Raw genomic sequence first — 17,153 nt, 5'->3', positions numbered from 1 at the left:
AAGTTTCTTTTTTGTCTTTAAACATTATTAACTTTTTATAGAGTGATTTCGAACCAAAAATCGGAACTCTGTTCCAACACTCCTTTATTTTACGAATTCCTACCATATTTAGCAAGGTTTAATGCTTAAAACATTAAAAAAAAAAATATATATTAGAGCTTATATAACTTTTTGTCAATTACACGGAAATCCATTTTGAATAATTCGGTATTTAATTATTCACAAACTAATTTATTATAATCTCCCCGATGCACGTATGCAGACTAAGCATAATCACTCAAAAATGCGCACTCTTGAAATTTATAATTGAGACACTTGGGCACTAAATGATGCAGAAGAAGGGATAGCTTAAGTTATGAAACTCTCAGCAAGCCATAAAGTTAAAAGCGAGTCAGCACAAATCCATATTTGCGCTATGAAGCACACACTCATGATCATCCACATGATTTGCCTCAAACCCTTACCAAAATAGCACGAATCGATGTGCATATGTATATGTGTGCAGCCATAGTATCCCCCAAGGATGGCATGAAGTCAAGTGAAATAAATCGAAATAGAAAAGCGGCGCTGTTGCACGATTGCGCGCCATGTTTGCGTGGCAAATTAATCATAAATAATCGTTTGCGAATCTCTAAGCCCAGCGTACACACAAGCACAAGGATGACAAGCATGAAATATGTTTGGAAAATAAAATGAAATATATGCCTAAATAAACAGAGGAAAGAAACACAAACAATGTAATGAAATATTGTATAACAACGCAACGAGCGGTCAGCATATGAAAAGAGAATGAAAAGGCTGTGACACACGCACTACTGGAAACAAAAATTGCCGAAGAAAAGAAAGAAAATATTGACAAAATTCAACGTCAAGGAGAACGTGAGACAGAAGAGACGCAGAGAAGAAAGAAGACTCGAGCACAGTCAAACATTGTTGAGAAGAAATTGAAAAGCAACTGCCTCCAACTCTATATCCCTCGATGGAGAAGAGTAGTGTCCAAGCGGCAGACAGCAAAGCAAACGTGTAAACACTTTGACGCAGATGAGTCCACGCGTTGGCAACGAAAGCAATGAAATACGAAACAAGGCCTAATCAAAATGGCATAATCATTTGTTTGCTTCGATTTTTTGCCCATTTGTTGTTTGCTGTCATTGGGCCACGAATATTATTGACATAATCATCATTGACATCGAGCAGCAAATACGCGCGCCACTGACCCAAAAGGCCATACAAACTTATACACAAACACATACATATATGTATGTATGACAACTCGACGCTTGGGGATATGAGCGAAAGCGGCATGTGTATGAAACGACCGCACATTTGGCCGGCGGCAAATAACAACAAGCAACAACAAGAAACAAAAGCTACAAGCACTCAGCGATGTATTTATATATTTACATGCTTGCGTGTGTGTGTGCGTTCAAAAGGAAAATATTAACGCAACTGATTGGAGCGAAAAAAGCCGCATGCCAATGGCAGGAAGTGTGAAAAGACGTTCGGAGAACCGGGCGCAGGAAGGGGTGTTGTTCCAAGTTGAAAGTAAACGGCGACGAAAAAATGAATTTATTGTCTCTGCCAACGGCGAGCCCAAAGGAAAACAACGAGACACATGTGTACCTATATATATATATGTGTATATATATATATATGTCGTTGTATATATATATATACATTTGTTTTTTTAATAAATAGTCCATTGAAGCTTGAGCTTGCTGATGTTGGCGCTTGTGGTGGACAGCAAGCGGACAAATGGTCGCGTCAAAGTAAACATGTGTTGCCGCATGAATTGGCAAAATCAAAACACGATCTGAATAAATAAACCAACAAAAAAAAATCGTGTGTATATTTGACGCTCATAATAAAACACGCGTGCGGCAGTTGAACGGAGGACATGTTGGCGTTGACTGCAGACAATCGCCATGTGTAAAATCAAGGACATTTGTGGTGTCGTGTGTATTCCAGGCGTGATGTCTTTAAATAATATTTTTGGTTGGACTATGGACTTAAATAATATAAAAATATATTGCTGGTAAGAGAAATCAGATCAGCATAAACATGGTTTCACAATATCCACCGGGGTGTTTCTTGTCAGTAGTTGTTCCAATATAGCATTGTAATATACCAGGTGTATCGGTACGAAGTGAGCGTCACCGACCTTACAGTCATTGAATAACATCATAATTTTTCAATGAAGTGAAGTGCGCTGTAGTCGCAACGAATACTTGTCGATGCAAATTGTTGTTGCTGTAACGGACATCTAGACCACCTTTGCTGTGGTAAGGTTCACATAAGTTGGCAACGAGGTCATCCAACGGCATGGCCAGGAAACGTGCTGTTTTGATGGCTTCGAACCATAAGGAGAGCTGTAGGGTTAGCTGGGCAAACGAAGAGGACTCATATGGGAGGTCTCGTTGCATGCTATGCATATGTTTGAGTTGTCGGGGTCAATTCCAGATAAGTAGGAGTTTCAGCGGTTACAGATCGATTCTCGGGGCAACTCGAGCTTTCGTCAGCAATGGGTGCTGGTTTTATTCCTTGTAAGCCATTTACTGAAAGGGAGTCGGTGAAGGTGTTTATGGTTCCACTGTGAATGGCGATTAGTGCATGTCTGATGTTAGTTGCGTATTGTCTTATGTCATCGAAGTAGTTGAGGAAGGACTGCGGGTATGATTTCTAAGAAAACACTCCAGCCCTCCAGCAGAAACTGCTCGGAGAATAGTTCATTATGCTCCTTAGCTGGACGCATGCGGGCCTCACTGTGCAGAACTTCGATGGGAGACATAAAGGCGCATCCCGTTATAGTTCGGAGTACAGTGTTCTGACATGTTTGAAGCTTCCTCGTCTATGTTTCACGGCATTCAGGCGACCACATTGTCTTGAGCCGAAATTTCTTTATATTTTCTCCATGTGCTGCCGGCTAGCGACTTCAGAACTTAGTTGCGGCTCTGTACTTTGGCAATAATCGCGATCATGTGAGGAAGCACAGGCAGTCAAATGCCACTCCGAAAAATTTTAGGGTTATTGATAGTCGGAATTATAGTCAAGTCTGTACTTTTTCGTTCGATTTGTGAATATGGCAGCTGTGAATTTAGTGGGGGAGAGCGTTAAGTTTCAGCGAGGAAACGAGAAAGGTCAGAGAGATAGCCGTTTACTTTTGAGCACATGCCGTCGATTCTAATGACCGACGCTATTATCTTGCGATATTGAAATTCCCTCAGCGGTTGAAGGAGCTTCTAGATATGGAATTCCCAGTTTACTTCTTATCAATTTAGAGTTTGGATCAGTTAATTTTTAGGCACATGGTGATAACACGCTATCAGAAGTAATATGCAAAAGTTGGTTCCAACGGTGCAGCGATAATTATTTTAATGCCAGAAATGAAGAACGTGGAAGACCGCCAAAAAACTTTTAAGACGCCGAAGTGCAAACTATCTTGAATGAAGATGATATTTTAAGCCAAGTGCAAATGGCAAAACTTTTGAGAACTAGGGGAACGATCCAAAAGTTGGGAAAATGGATGGCCCATACCACAAATGGAAAACCGAAAATGCCAATGCTTTGTGTTTAGTAGAATAAGAATAGTGTCAGAAAACTGTGCTCTGAAGTAGTAGATTGCTACCTACATATATGGCAGCTCAGCTACCTCGCTGGAAGACGATGCAGTGGTCAGGAAGTCATCTAGCTACCCATATTCTCTGAGTTTGAGGGCAGCTTGCAGTTATGTCCACCAATGCTATATGTAGCAAGGTGTTCAGGTGGTGTTAAGTAGGTTTTTACACTAAGTTTTAGGTGGGCTAGGAGACACCGTTACAATTTTGGTCGACACGACCCAAAAGTATGCTATAATGACGTCACTTTAGCAAAATAAAAAGATATATTACTACTGAACCATTCGGTTGTACTTAGAAGAAAGTAAAATGTAAATTGAAGCCGAAATATTGGGTTTTACTTCAAATTTAAAAACGTTATATTTGAGAGGAAGTAATAGAGTAAGCAAACGGCAGCATTGGTGTTTGTTTCAACATGTTTACACAGCCGGTTTTAGGCTAGGCACAGAGCGGAATGAAGTGCAAACTAATGATGATACTCAACAAGTTTTATTTAACTTGAAGCATATGGTGCGTATGTTTTTACCGATCTGACACACAAGTGTGTCGATATGCCGTCTTCAGCTGGCTGTAAGATGAGCTTGGTTTCAGAGTAAGTACGTGCTTCTTGAGTTAAGAAGAAGATCACTGTGCATTTTACCTACCTATAGGTTTAATTAACTGGCCCTTTGGTGCAGTGGATAGCACATTGGACTTCTAATCCAAAGGTCGCGGGTTCGATCCCCGCAAGGGCTCAGATTGTGTTCAGAAGCACCTATTTTTTGTACGATTCTTCAGAGATGACACACTTGTATGAGTTGAATGGCGTTTAGAAACTATCGACAACTTTCAAAACAGTGTCATGGTACTTTGGTAATAGATTGGTAAGAAGAACTTGATACAACTGCTCTTTAAAAGAAACGAGAAGATATATTTTTACTATTACACCCTCTGTGTGAACCTCAAAAATATACATGTACATCTTTTTATTTTGAGCTAATCTAATCCAAACTAACCTCAATTAACCTAACCTGTACATCTTCAATTTGTTAAAAAAAAATTCTTGATTTTTCTAAAAGACTTCGCGTATTACTTACTGCTTGGTATTTTCAAAGTTATCACTTTCTTTTGCCATAAAACCCTCTAAGTTGATAACTAATGCTATGGTCGTTGGCACTTGTCAAAGTCAAGTGTGTGCGACCGATGCTAATCTAAGTTGGTCAATGATATGCGGGGCGGCACTTAGTAGCAAGACTAGCCAACCCACAAGCACACGTAGAGCAAGACACTTAGCCCCCGCTCCATTTAAAAGAAATAAAAACTTTTGACGAACCTAAAATGAAAGGACGAACTGAGTTTCCCTACAAAATGTAAAAGTGGAAATTGTCAAGTCAGTTACTACGTTGGCACATCAAAATATTCAATATTGATAACAATCAACGGCGTGCATAAGAAAGCGTTGGAAAGCACAGCATGTAGCCACAGTGTCTGTGGGCGGCTACTTCCTGTACGTAAAACCGAGGGCGCGGCGAGCGCCAACTGACGGTTGCTCAAGCGTGAGCAGTGCTAAAGCGACGCTACGCTAAGCATGGACACGAGTGAATATAGTTGGGATGGTTGGGACGATAAACCGCTTTGATTGCCAATATATTTGAATTGAGAATCAGTTACTAAGAAATCATGACGCTACCAAACATTTTCTGCCGATTATTGGCATATTCGAAATTCAATTTGCGAAATTTCATATGAGTGCCAGTCGTACTCACTTAACGAGGTTTAGGACGCATATGTTTTTGAGGGCATAATATGATTGTGTACGACAAATAATATGGTAATTCTTGATTTTTGTGGCGCGCACACAGTGTTGTGTTGGCGCAGAAATATGGAAATTTGTTGTAAACTCGTTTAAGTGCTTCATAAATTCACTTGAGTGTCCATCCTGCCATTATACTCATTCGTTGCTTTCTTTGTCAACATTGATGTGCTTGAGAGCGTGGCCGAGAGTACATTAAATTGCTACTGTAGTCATACTTTAAGTTCGATTTGTTTTGCATTACACGAATGTTGGGTTGAGCGAGAAGCGTAGGAAGCCGAGAAAGTTGCTGTGTGCTTATGCTCTTCTTTCCTTGCCAAATTTATGCGCCGCTGATGCTCTAACAAATTTCATCATTTGCATTCATATTTGTGGTCGAACATTTATTTTGTGTGTAGTATATATGATACTAATATAAAGAAATTATTCGAAATTCGTGCTATTCTTATTCAAATAGCATTTGAAATGGGAATATTCTTGTATTGGTTGGGAAGTTACGAGTTAATGCTTATCAAGGTCGCAATTTTTGGTCCATATTTAGTAAAATCCTTGTTTAGAAAAGAACTTCTTTAGCTTGTTTAATATAAAGTCAGAAGTTCGTAGTACATTCCCCTAAAGGTATGCTGTAATGATGTCACTTTAGCAAAGTAATAAAAGAACTGGGCAGTTCTGCTTAGCCGTAGCTTAAGTGGCTGACTTCTTCACAATATTTTTGTAAATTGAAACTGAAATAATTGTATTTCCACTAATTTAAAAATGTTAAAGAAAACGAAATATTTGAGAAGTAATAACAGACTGACATAATATGAAATATTGGAGCTGTGTCAACTTATTTACACAGCCGGCTTTTGGGCTAAAAACACAGTGGTGCGACGGTCGAACCAAAGATGATACCATTATGATATAATCCATGCTTTGTAAATATTTTTAAAGAGAAGAATTTCATCGGCAAAGAAGGTAACGATACATAAAAGTATACGGAGCATATGTTAGATGCGATGAAGGCACAATAATGCTAAGGCCTAACTATTTGAGCAACTGTTATAGTTCGTACGCTTCATTTCTCTCTAATGCTCCGAAAATTTAAGACAGCGCCATATGGTTATATAACATAAATATATCAGTATGTGAATAGATATAAGTGAGCCTATAAAAGGTGATCCAAGTAGAGGAAAATTGTCCAATAACCTTTTTTTGACAGGTCACTTGTGAGCCGTATGAAGCTTTTATGGTAGTTTTGTTCTGTACTGTACCTGAAAAACTTTATTACGAAAATTCAGGTTCTGTAAAGAATATGTTTGTCGTGCTACGCTCAACTTATGGTCAACATAATCGGCCTACTGAGCTTACTATTGGCAACACCATCACTCATCTTTAGACCCAAGATACATTATTGCATAATATTCGACAGAATAGACCACGTCGAGCACGAAACGAAGAAAATATAGCAGCCGTAGCTGAGAGTACCGACACGAAGTCCGTGGAAAGTCGATTCGGCGCCCGTTGCAAAAACTCGGACTGACGTATGGAACGATGTGGCGCATCTTACGTTGAGATCATAAATTGAAAGCGTACAAAACATAGCTTGTGCAAGAATTGAAAGAGCTCGACTTTACTAAGCAACATCGTTTCGCTTTGCTCTATGGGCTCTTGAAAAATCAAAGAAGATACGACCAAAGTTGAAAAAAGTTTTCGAGCCTAATTTTGTTCTGCGTTGAGATCCATTTCAGGCTCAATGTATGTAAACAAGCAAAATTGCCACATTTTCGATGAAGAGAAACCTGAAGAGATTCAAGTAGTGTCATTTCATCCAGAAAAAACAACGGTCCATATTTCGTCAAAAATGATGCCAATGAGAACGTAACCGTCAATGGCGACCATTATCGCGCCAGGATATCCGACTATTTGATGCCTAAAAGTGAAACCCGTGATCTTGGAGACATTTAGTTTCAACAAGACAGCGCCACTTCCCATACATCGCAACAATTCATGGATCTATGGAGAGAACACTTCGATGAGCAGATAATTTCACGTTTGGGTCCGGCCGATTGGCCCCAAAAATCGTGTGGTATATCACATTAAGACTTTTTCCTGTGGGATATATATAGACTAAAGTCTATGCAGACAATCACGTTTCGATTCAGGCCAGTTACCAGTCGAAATGCCCGAACGAGTCATCGAAATTGGTCTCAATGAATGAACCAAATGGACCATTTCACGCGTAGCCACAGCCAAGATTTGAAAGAGATAAACTTAAAAAAAAATACCAAAGAATGTTCTTTCAAATGATAGTAAAAATTTCCCAATAACGTTGAAGTTTCTGTGTTTCTTCTTTAAAAAGGTAGTGAACCTCGAAATGAATCACCCTTTAGAACATATATTAATGTGGTATGTTCTTAGATATAAATAAGCATATAATTTTTAAGCTTTGTAATAATAATTCAACAGGTGTGCCTATATGACTGGACTAAATACCACATTTTGTTAGATAAGTTTTTTAGTTAATTATTTAAACAGTTGTAAAGTTGGTATTTAAAAATAACGAATTTCCTAAAATATGTTTCGATCATCATTGTTACACATACAGCGGCCCTTTGGTGCAGTGGATAGCACATTGGACTTCTAATCCAAAGGTCGCGGGTTCGATCCCCGCAAGGGCTCTGCCAAAAGCTTTCATTTTTTAACTGATCCCACAAATAAACCTTGATTGGAGCAGGTATATGCTGGATATATTTCTTACTGGAAACCTATGATTGAATAGTGAATTCGCGTTACGCTAGAATCTGAATTGTTTTTTTGGTTGAGAAAACCCGTTATCGAAATTGAAGTTTGAACTGTTAAGAGTTGTTCTCCATAATGATCAGATTCATTCATGTGTCAAACCCCGATCGCTGAACATTTAATCTAGATACTAAAGTTCTTTAGTCACGGCGTTTCTTCAAGAAAAAAAAATGCCTCCGAGAAAGTGGACAGACGAAATGTTGTGGCACCTATAAATGGTATTCCGGTGGTCCAAATTGCAGCTCAAATTTGTGGCGTGTTTTGTGAAAACCGGATAATGGTTCAACTGCTTTGACATCACTCTCTTGCTCAAGTTAAGCAATTGCCAAAATCCATTAACTATTTTAAACACAATTAGTAGACAATCAATAATTGAAGCAAGTTTGAAAATTTCCGCAAATGCATACATATACATATGTACACACAAACACATATATCAATTGTTAGCTCAGAACGAAACTTTCGCTATAATTTACAATAACCGCTGGCATTGGGAAAAGGCAAATAAACAACAACGGAACGAAATCAATTGTACACACACATACCAACGCACACATACACACGCAATCTGTGCGAGCCAACTCGTAAAATATATGGCAGAACTTTCTCTTAAATGCGCCATTTTACTACGAGTGACTTGACCTTTAGCCAGCAGAACACAACAACAGCAATAACAATAGCAATAACAACATGCACGCCAGTCGCAGCAATTCACGCAGGAAAACTATAAAACACGGCCATGACCACTTAGCCGGGGCTGAGAGCTCAATACTTTTTCGCATTATTCCTTTGTGTGTGCAAACAAATTTTTATGGCTCTCAATTGCGAATTGATTTGCTAGCCATTAAGTAGTAAAATGGCGATTAAACTCTGCAGCAAACTTTTCAATTGCGCTAAAGGTCGACTGCGAACTATCCGCCCAGCCATGGGGGTTCGGAAAGTGGAAATGAAAAAAAAGTGTGGTACTTGTATAGCGCGATATAGTTATTATTAAACTGGAATGCAGTTTAAACACATTGCTTGTATGGTGGGTGTAAATGTCTGTGTTTGTGCAGTGAAATTTCCCATTCCATGTTCCAATGACCGGACACGGACGGACGGATTTTGGTAATATTTCGTTCGAATTATCTCCGATAGCCGGACAAGGTATCATAAAATGTGGAAAAATACTTGGGTATAATTTGTAGTTCCTGTTTTTTGGAGTTTTGCGATAGTATTTCTGGTTCCATACGGCTCCTCTGGCCGGACAAAAATTCTGCGACTGTGGGGTCCGGTTATGTGGAATTTTCAACCATCCAATGAATACCACACTTCTGCCAACTGTTTCTTGGGTCCGACCTCGCAGAAAGAGCACGTTTTCTGGACCTATCCTTAGATGACTTGAATAATAAGCAACTTTAACCTTATTACTCAAGCGGGGATTATTTAATCTGTGCTAAATTTCATGAAACCACCTTGTCATTTAAAAAGGTTTTACATACAAAAACTTGAGTTCGGTACGTTTATATGGCAGCTATGTATTCTAGTTGTCCAATAACAGAGATTCTAACAAATAAGTAGCTTCTTAGTGAGAATAAGACGTGAGTAAAATTTTAGAGCGAGATCTTCTATAGTCTTCGACTCTTCCTTTTGGATGTTACGAACTTAAAATATGCCGTGTAGGGTATAAAGTATGGTAGCTTACTCTTTATCGTTATCGTTATCGTTTTCTTTATCTTTATCTTTATCTTTATCTTTATCTTTATCTTTATCTTTATCTTTATCTTTATCTTTATCTTTATCTTTATCTTTATCTTTATCTTTATCTTTATCTTTATCTTTATCTTTATCTTTTTATCTTTATCTTTATCTTTATCTTTATCTTTATCTTTATCTTTATCTTTATCTTTATCTTTATCTTTATCTTTATCTTTATCTTTATCTTTATCTTTATCTTTATCTTTATCTTTATCTTTATCTTTATCTTTATCTTTATCTTTATCTTTATCTTTATCTTTATCTTTATCTTTATCTTTATCTTTATCTTTATCTTTATCTTTATCTTTATCTTTATCTTTATCTTTATCTTTATCTTTATCTTTATCTTTATCTTTATCTTTATCTTTATCTTTATCTTTATCTTTATCTTTATCCATATCCACAACTAATTCCTTTTAGTCGCTACCCTCACCTAGTGCCTCATGTGGCACAAGGCAATCCACGCATTTGTGAAATGAGTGTGTAATTAATTAATTTAATTAGCATGCAGAACAAATGAGTCTGCATTTGTATTATCAGCAAGCATTAGCCAGCACATGTACATGATGAAGCACCCAACTAAATTGGCCAAATAGCGGAAAGGGTCAGGTGTGCCACAGCTTAGTAATCATTGACTTGCTTCACTATACACGCAAGCTTATATGCGACTCTGTGTGTAATATGCCGTAAGACGCTTGTGAGCTTTACCTAATTTGCACCTACACGCATATAAGACCTTAAGACGTACGCAGACCCTTCTCTACCCACAAACTCATTTCCATATATTAATGTATATACATACGAATATGTAACAAATATACATATGTCTTTCTGTAAGCTCACATCAATATTCAGCGTCAAAATTGGACCATTGCTTTAGTAATTTCTCAATAATTATATATTTGTATGTAAAGGGTGATTTTTTAAGAGCTTGATAACTTTTTTTAAAAAAAAAACGCATAAAATTTGCAAAATCTCATCGGTTCTTTATTTGAAACGTTAGATTGGTTCATGACATTTACTTTTTGAAGATAATTTCATTTAAATGTTGACCGCGGCTGCGTCTTAGGTGGTCCATTCGGAAAGTCCAGTTTTGGGCAACTTTTTCGAGCATTTCGGCCGGAATAGCCCGAATTTCTTCGGAAATGTTGTCTTCCAAAGCTGGAATAGTTGCTGGCTTATTTCTGTAGACTTTAGACTTGACGTAGCCCCACAAAAAATAGTCTAAAGGCGTTAAATCGCATGATCTTGGTGGCCAACTTACGGGTCCATTTCTTGAGATGAATTGTTGTCCGAAGTTTTCCCTCAAAATGGCCATAGAATCGCGAGCTGTGTGGCATGTAGCGCCATCTTGTTGAAACCACATGTCAACCAAATTCAGTTCTTCCATTTTTGGCAACAAAAAGTTTGTTAGCATCGAACGATAGCGATCGCCATTCACCGTAACGTTGCGTCCAACAGCATCTTTGAAAAAATACGGTCCAATGATTCCACCAGCGTACAAACCACACCAAACAGTGCATTTTTCGGGATGCATGGGGCAGTTCTTGAACGGCTTCTGGTTGCTCTTCACCCCAAATGCGGCAATTTTGCTTATTTACGTAGCCATTCAACCAGAAATGAGCCTCATCGCCTCATCGGACGTAAAGCGCGAAACACATTTCGAACCGAACACTGATTTTGGTAATAAAATTCAATGATTTGCAAGCGTTGCTCGTTAGTAAGTCTATTCATGATGAAATGTCAAAGCATACTGAGCATCTTTCTCTTTGACACCATGTCTGAAATCCCACGTGATCTGTCAAATACTAATGCATGAAAATCCTAACCTCAAAAAAATCACCCGTTATTTATCGCAAGCTGCGTAGAAGAGATTTGTGTGCGCCCCAATTTACTTGGCGAAATGCTGCTCTGAGCGCCGTGGGCAACTAATTTGTTTGGGTTTCAGTTTTCGACCTGCTGTGTGTGTAGGCTTAGTGCCAATTGTTTTTCGTCAATTGAATTGAGAAAATATATATATTTGTATATTCTTACATAAATCTGTAATACATAATGATATATAGTATATATATATATGAGTACCAATGCCCGCAGTGCTATACAAATGTTGTTGCATGAATTTGTTTAATACTCTGGTGAATTTATATTGATTGAATATATTGAATTCATTTCAGTATAAATTTGTCACGTGTCTATGCTCTTTCTACTCAAAGGACAACATAATCATTTAGTCGATTTACCAGTAGTACACTTCTCTTCGGAGTTTCAGTATTTATCTGCTTGCTGGGAAGCGCTTTTTTGCTCTATCGATTTTTATTTCCATTCAAGAAAAAAATTCCTTTCATTGAGAAGGCATAGACCTTTGTACTAGATTCATTTCTAGAAACTCCTTAGAGTTCCTTTCGAAAAACACATCTTAGATCAGCTTGGTAGGCTTCGCTGGATGCTGTCATCTTTCCGCTACTGTGAAACTTGTAAATTTTGAAACTTCCTCAACCACCAGAGGGAATTTTCATCACTTTATACGCAGATGATTGTTCGATACTGACGTCAGATAGTGGATTCGAAGGCATGTGTTCGAAAGTAAACACTGGCCTACCGATTTTTCACGTTTTTTCTCTACAAAGAGTCTGACAATCTTTCCTACTAAGTCCACAGCGACCACAGTTACGAACTGAATGAAGGAGTATAGACAGCATCTTAATATCACAGATGACGTTGAAATATTTACTGTCAGCAACGCTAGGATTTCAGGCGTTAGACTTGATAACTGTGTAACTCTTCCTGTGACATTCTCTTCCCGTGCTCCTTCACTGCACATTCGACCACGGTTATTGCCAAAGTAGAGAGCATCAACAAACTCCGCAAAGTCTTAAGCCGGTAGCTGCTGGAGCAAGGACATATTAACGTTGTTGGCAATATACAAGCAATTGGCTAGTCAGTAACTACGCTGCATTGATATGGTCGCCTGGATGTAGTGAAATGCAGAAGAAGAAGCTTCAGACGTGACAAAATACTGCAATTCGTATAATTTCCGTATAAATTTTGATGTCTCATTTGAACCACCACATAGCTAGGCCTTCATGATTCCGATTAAAGAACTCAATGCATTGTTTTGAAAGCAACTTTTGCTGGGATGTTTTCGCAGAAACCATTTTTGCTGTCTTCTTCTTGTAGCGAAGTCGCCTCCTAAAATCATCAGAAAGTCCTTCCTTGACTACGTCGACGACATCATCGAACAGTGCGCCGACGAGACTACGAAGTCATCAATGCCATCAAATAAATGAATAGTTGGAGTTAGACAACCACTCATAGCAGGCGAAGAGCTCAACTTGCAAAAAAAATTTAGACTGACCCTATCTTGAATACTACAGCAGGTCAAACTCCTACTCTTTCTGAGTTTACCATGATATATCAAATATAACGGGTGATTTTTTTGAGGTTAGGATTTTCATGCATTAGTATTTGACAGATAACGTGGGATTTCAGACATGGTGTCAAAGAGAAAGATGCTCAGTATGCTTTGACATTTCATCATGAATAGACTTACTAACGAGCAACGCTTGCAAATCATTGAATTTTATTACCAAAATCAGTGCTCATTTCTGGTTGAATGGCTACGTAAATAAGCAAAATTGCCGCATTTGGGGTGAAGAGCAACCAGAAGCCGTTCAAGAACTGCCCATGCATCCCGAAAAATGCACTGTTTGGTGTGGTTTGTACGCTGGTGGAATCATTGGACCGTATTTTTTCAAAGATGCTGTTGGACGCAACGTTACGGTGAATGGCGATCGCTATCGTTCGATGCTAACAAACTTTTTGTTGCCAAAAATGGAAGAACTGAACTTGGTTGACATGTGGTTTCAACAAGATGGCGCTACATGCCACACAGCTCGCGATTCTATGGCCATTTTGAGGGAAAACTTCGGACAACAATTCATCTCAAGAAATGGACCCGTAAGTTGGCCACCAAGATCATGCGATTTAACGCCTTTAGACTATTTTTTGTGGGGCTACGTCAAGTCTAAAGTCTACAGAAATAAGCCAGCAACTATTCCAGCTTTGGAAGACAACATTTCCGAAGAAATTCGGGCTATTCCGGCCGAAATGCTCGAAAAAGTTTCCCAAAATTGGACTTTCCGAATGGACCACCTAAGACGCAGCCGCGGTCAACATTTAAATGAAATTATCTTCAAAAAGTAAATGTCATGAACCAATCTAACGTTTCAAATAAAGAACCGATGAGATTTTGCAAATTTTATGCGTTTTTCTTTTAAAAAAAGTTATCAAGCTCTTAAAAAATCACCCTTTATGTCTTGTGAGTCCTTGCATGATTCTAAACACTACTTTTCTGCCCTATGTATATCACACATCTACTACCACCTCTCCCTAGAGTCTGACCATGCAGAAACAGTACGTTTTGTGGGCCTACCGTTAGACGACTCGAATGACAAGCGGGGACTAGATATTCTATGTTAAATTTTATGAAACTACCTTGTAATATAAAAAGAGTTTATACGTCACATCGTTCAGTTTATACGGCAGTTATATGGTCTAGTTATCCGATGTCAAAGGTTCCAACAAATAAGTGGCTTCTGAGTGTGAAAAGTACGTGGTCAAAACTCTAGGGTGATATCTCTTCTACTTCATAAGATCTCTTTTTTTTGTATGTTCCGAACTTAGAATACATTGTTTATGGTATAAAAATAGCATTCGAAACATTTCTGTTTAATGATAACCAAAATTCCGCTGCTGGATTGAGACCTTAAAAGGCAATTAAAGGAATTTGGTATTACTTCCGCCACTGCTGTAGGTGCATTCATCTAAGAAAACGTTATTTCGAAGCTTATTATGAAAATTTTGAAAAAAGGATAGTTAATTGCAAGTCGTACATAGTAAATCTAGGCCTTCAACGCATATACAATGATTCAGAAACTCTCAATACTAACCACGCTCTCATTAAGGAGTGCTTTTTGTGCCAAAAGTATGTCAATCGATTTCATGTTCATTGAAAATGAAACGCAAACAAATCTTTTCACAACAAAAGCCACACATGAGCTTGAGCAGAGGAAATGCTATTGGAAAAATACCGCCCAAATGATTATTTCATGCGAGGCTGTGTCGTCAAACAAACGAGCAGCAACAAACAACATTGACATACTTGTGCGCTTTGTGGCATGCAACTATAGAGACCCTGACATTTTTCATCTTAATCAACGTGCTTCCCGTGAAAGCGAAAGAGGAATTCATGAAAACAAACAAAAAGCACAAACACAAAGGATTACGCAGAGTCAACAAACACATACACACACGTACACGGGCGCAAGCACATGTGACATCCCATATTTCAGCCGCAGAACAATGAGTTATAAAAGCTGAAATAACAACGCCGCCTACTTATTGTGGCAGCCGCGACATGTAACGCAACAAGCCATAACGACAATAGCAATAACAATAACGGTGAGGAGCTGAAAGCGAACAAAACAACACTGAAGTGAGGGTTTCACAGCGGGGCGGCGGAAGATGTGTTGGCAATGGTTGGTGTTGTTCGAAAATACAGGTGAACTAAAGGATATAACAAAACTGGGGCGAGAAATTTTAAAGGTGTTTAGGTCGCGTTGGCTTTGGGTTTATCAGCAGCCTTTGCATGAGTCTTCCATAAAAGAATCGCCCATCGCGAAAATTGGGAAAATCTGACGCTGAGCACCTATTAGCTGTACCACCTACTAATAACAATTTCGGATAACAACTGTCCTTTCGAACGCAGCACGCTTTAGTGGCATGTCATGCGCAAAATCACTAACTTCATGGCTTTGGCGAGACCATATTATGAAAACATACCACCAACTTTGTCACCTTTTCCGGTAGCACGATGCCTCGCCATGTTGTGTAGCTGCCCGCCGAGTATTCGGGTATACAACTGGGTTTGTCTGTTTATGTGCTTCGATTGAATTGTATACAATATGATGTCATACATAAGTATAATCAGATACCTGTAACTCACATATGGAACCGTGCTAGGTACGAGCATATTGGCTGAGATACAACTCTACGGATCGTATGTAAAATGATATATTGCCACATTAGACATGCATTTGTCTGCAACATTTGAGCACCCAGCTGTGCGCTTGACATGTCTGTATTGATTTGATATATTTTGTTTTATTTTTTTGCCACTGATTTTTGTTTAGATTTCATGTCCATTGTGGATGTCATGTGTATTAAAAAAAATAAAAAATAAAAATTAAATAAAATAAATCAAATAATAATAATGTTTTAGAAATTGTTTGATGTGAAATAGAATTCCTATATTGTGCATAAGAAGACTACTTCAACTCGTTTCTGATAGAAAGCGCCGTAGAAATATGATTGGAATATTTGCTGGTCGCAGTCTAGTGGCAGTACACGATTGAAAAAATGAGTTGAAAGATCGAGATGGCCCAGGATATGTCAACAACAAGGCACCAGAGAAACCAGAAAGAAAATAGAGCATTCCTTGTGCACTTGTCTCTCAATATCAGGGTAAACCTTCAAGCACTTGGCGCTCCACGGTATGAAACACTGGAAGAGATGTCATTAGAGAGGCTCCAGGAACTATTCACACCAAACACTAGTAGTCTAAATGATTATTACTTCTCAGATGGCACTCCATCTAACATCGCTAAGAACCAACTATGCGTGGTCCATTGGCCTATTACACTAACCTTACCTAACCTATGAGAAGAGCGAGTAGTACAAACCCATTTTCGGCATCAAGATACGCTACCATTAGAAAAAGATGCTTTCTGCGTTTGATAAAAATAGCTCACATATATACTAATATATAATATATACAGTCAATCTGAAGTTTGAAAATAATTAAATTAGGTATATAAAGGCTATGGAATTTATTGACCCGATTTTACATATGACACCTGATTACAAGAAAAAGATGTTCTCTGAGTTTCATTATCATATCTCACTAAAATCGTGAGTTGGTCTGGCCGAGAACCCAAAACTTCGTCAGTTGCGTCTATCTTCTGATAGTTGTAGATTCCATGTGCCGACAGGTCGCTATCCACTAAGTTCTTCCATTGGCTCACCGGCACCGGCTTCACAGACTTAGCGAGGTACAGTTCTGTCGAATGCTCTGAGTTTCTTTCGCCTCAGTTTTTATATCTCTGTTCGTTCTGCGACGCGTAAAAGATGGGAGTAAGAGATTTATGGAGCGTAAATTTTGTTTGTCGAGA

The 17,153-nt window shown here is 38.5% G+C and overlaps 2 non-coding genes across 2 annotated transcripts; both read left to right on the top strand.

The window, feature by feature from the left end:
• Nucleotides 1-4,276: 4,276 nt before the first annotated feature.
• On the top strand, nucleotides 4,277-4,350 carry Trnar-ucu (transfer RNA arginine (anticodon UCU)). The gene has a single exon. It is a non-coding gene; the product is annotated as a tRNA-Arg (tRNA).
• A 3,644-nt stretch (nucleotides 4,351-7,994) lies between these two features.
• On the top strand, nucleotides 7,995-8,067 carry Trnar-ucu (transfer RNA arginine (anticodon UCU)). Its single transcript has one exon. It is a non-coding gene; the product is annotated as a tRNA-Arg (tRNA).
• Nucleotides 8,068-17,153: the final 9,086 nt, after the last annotated feature.

Source organism: Bactrocera dorsalis, chromosome 1 (genome assembly GCF_023373825.1).
Source record: "Bactrocera dorsalis isolate Fly_Bdor chromosome 1, ASM2337382v1, whole genome shotgun sequence".
Taxonomy (NCBI): Eukaryota; Metazoa; Arthropoda; class Insecta; order Diptera; family Tephritidae; genus Bactrocera; species Bactrocera dorsalis.
The sequence above is the reverse complement of the archived record's forward strand: the minus strand, read 5'-3'. Positions and strand labels throughout refer to the sequence as shown.